Source organism: Myotis davidii, unplaced genomic scaffold (genome assembly GCF_000327345.1).
Source record: "Myotis davidii unplaced genomic scaffold, ASM32734v1 scaffold471, whole genome shotgun sequence".
Classification (NCBI taxonomy): domain Eukaryota; kingdom Metazoa; phylum Chordata; class Mammalia; order Chiroptera; family Vespertilionidae; genus Myotis; species Myotis davidii.
In genome coordinates this window covers 1,309,234-1,312,557 of record NW_006283354.1, presented here as the reverse complement: position 1 = coordinate 1,312,557, position 3,324 = coordinate 1,309,234, and positions in this window count along the sequence as shown.

Sequence of the window (3,324 nt, the reverse complement as noted above, 5' to 3'; positions counted from 1 at the left end):
TCGCTCAGAATCAACTGCTGTCTGGGCCCAGGGGTCCCCAGACCCTGGGCGAGAACAGCTCGGGATGAGTGAATGTTCACCGAGCAGGAGCGCACCGAGCGGGCGCCTCCGAGCCAGCCAGGGCAGGGGCAGAGCCCAGGGCCCGTCCGGCAGCTCCCAGCAGCGTCCTCGTCGAGGGGCCGCCCGCCCCTCCTTCCTCGGCCTCTTCTCCCGGGACCTGCGCCCGACTGAGTGACAGCAGCCTGTTCTCTAATGGGCCCCCGGATGCTGCCTCCTAATTAGCTTGGACCCTCTCCCCCAAGGCTGCTTCTTAGGCCCCCGCCTCTGCACCGCAGTCAATTTTCCGGGATTGGGATAGAACTGATGGCTCCTAATCAGACGAAACGTTTCTGTTGGCTCCAGTCCGCTGGCGAGGGCAGCAGGAGACCCCAAGAGCCCCGCTGGGCCCCACGGCCTCTTCTATAGGACTCTCTCCCCCTGTTTTGCACCTTTAACCATCTGACCAAATCCACTTGGCAGCCACAGGGTGGGCCTGTGCCCCCTTCAGGGCAGGTTTGTAGCCGCCTGGGGCCTCCCCTTGGGATTCCCAGAGCTGCAGGCACCGGCCTGGCAGGCCAGGTGACGGCAGTTTCCCAACGCTGGGCCTGCAGCCCAGGAAGCTTGCAGTGGAGCTTCTCTCCTGGGCACAGGCAACGACATTCCCCTGCCCACCCCTAGGAACGTCCCCCTCCTTGAGTCCTCCTACTTCAGTGAAGTTTGTTGAAGGATTTTGCTCAACAATTGTTAACTGGTCTGGAGACCTCAGAGTCTTGAGTAAATAGGTGACAGCTAGGGGGATAGGGTGGGGCCCTGACCTGTTTTTCTGGACGAAGCTGGACCCCAGACTGCCCTCTGCTCCTTACCTGCTGAGGAGCAGTGCTGGGCTGGACAGTGGCCTGGGGGAGAAACACTGCCCTACTTTCCAGGCCCAATGCTCCCCCCAGGGCCTAGTGCATCCTGGCCTCCTCCTCTGCTTGGGACTGAACGTGGAGGTTGTCTGTGTCTGGGATGCTCGGCAGGCACTGCCTTGAGCCCTCACTCTGGCTCCCCATCAGAGAGTTGCCCCAGGCTGAGCTCCTTGGTGAGGATTGCAGGGGCAGGTGTAGTGTGGAACCAGGCCTGCCTCTCACTCCCTCAGCCTCACCCCAAGGCCCGCAGCTCTGAGCCCGGGGAGAAGGCACAGTTCTTTAGGGCCTGTCCCACTCTCACTGGGTGCCCCTCAACATAGGGGGCAGGGCCTGAGGCTGAAGCCAGATGTATCTAGGAGTGGGGTTGGGAGTCTCAGATATTCCCGCCCCTTTCTTCCAAAGGGATGTTTCTCTACGTTGAGACTCCCAGGATGAAAACAGTCTTGGTGTGTGTGTGTGTCGGGGGTGGGAGCGGCCTAGGAGGGAGACATGGTGAGGTATGGTTGCTCAGCATTTGCCATCTTTTATCACAGTTCTTGGCTGAGTCTCCTTTCAAGGAGGTACCCAGATGCTGTAGCATGCCAGGAGTGCTCCTTCACCTACCACCTTGTAGTTGCTTTTACCCTGACAGGACAACGTGCCACCCTGTGTGCCTGGGTACAGACAGGGCATGGGAGCATGCATGCACACATACGTACTGCATACCCACACAGGTGTGCTGGGTACATACAGACACACATACTCGCTGCATCCACACACAGGAGTGCTGAGAACAGTCACATATGTGTACACACAGCCAGGCCTCTGACTCCCAGAACGCTGCTGATGTTTGGCACAAAATCTGACTGGTAGGGGAAAGGAGGTGTGTTCTAAGCATGCCCAGTGTCAGGCCAAGGTGTGAAGCACATGCCTCTCTGGGTGGGAACATGGAATGGATGGTCTGCCAACAGTTACCCAGGGCTGAGGGTCACACCCTCCCACTCCCCAGAGGATCTGAAGAGTCAGGCCTTCCGTGGATACGAAGTGTTGTGACTTTGCAGCTTCAGCTATTGAGTCTGATGGATTTAATGTAGCTATTGTTCACCTGTAGTTATGGTGCCCCTCTGGACCCAAGCCTCTGGCAGAGCTCTGGGCAGTCACAATACTCCCTATATTTGGAAAAATTAATGCCTGCTTTGTGGATGGAAAGGCCCTCAGACTATTGTGGGTGATGCTCCAAATCTTCAGGGCTCTGAGCCCCAGAGAGGGGCTGAGACTATTGGGGGCTGCACCCTATAGTCCGCTGGACCCAGGCAGCGCTGAATAAGGAGGGGCTCTTGGCCGGATCCTGGGTGTTGACTGGAGAAGGGACCTGGGTGCTCTCTCTCTTTTCTCCAGCCACACCCTCTGCTGGCCACTATCCCAGGCAGGGCAGGGGCTTCTTGCACCCCCACAGTATCTCACAGGAGGACACAGGACAGCAGGCAGCTCTCTTTCAGGAGGAAGTGTAGTGGTCTAGTGTCCCCGGCTTTGCTGTGTGCCTTGGACAAGGTCTGACCTGCACTGTACCTCAGTTCCCATGTCTGACATGGGACACAGCACGCCTGCTGCTGCTTCAGCCTGCAGCCCACTTGACAATGGGACATGAGAACAGGAAGGGGGCTTAGTGGAGTAGGAACCGTGTGCCCTATTCTTCCTCCCTCCAGGCCACACAGAGCTAGCAATGATTTTGAGACTTTCAGGGGGCTTAGCGTCCTGGCTGGGCTGAGCAGAGAGCAGCCTGGGCTGCTGTGGGGGTGGAAGTAGTCTCTCTAAGGACGCTGCCTGAGGCTGGGCTCACCTGAAACAGACTCTGCACCCCACAATGGTTTAGTAATTTTACTTGGGAAGGGTGGTTGGAGGGTCCTCATGGAGGGCATCCTTCCACCTACTTATGGGGGTACCCTGCCCTAATCTTCAAATAAGAATCAAGAGATTTTAGGAAAAGGGAAGGAATGTGCCATGGCTTGCCCCCAGGGCCATCCATGACTCTCTGGGACATTCCAGCCCTAAGCCTCTTAGGCCGTGGAGAAGTTCAAACTAGAAAACCCAGTTTGGGGAGTGCAGCCGGGACCACCTACTGCCTTCCGCCTGGTCTAAGACCCCCTCCCCAATAAAAGCTTTTATTTCTTTGAATGCAAGTAATTACTGGGTGAGGGGGAAAGAGGTACTCAGGTAGGCAATGGGAACAATCTCACTGGATTCTTTAGGCTTCAGAGGACCGACCACAGCCTGAAGCGTCTTGTCAGTCGGGCTCCCCAACCTGCCCTGGTGGGGAGAGCTGGGTGTATTCAGGCAGGATGGCTAGGTGGGGTGGCTGATGGGACCATGGAACTCAGAACTCTCTGGCAGCAGCTGG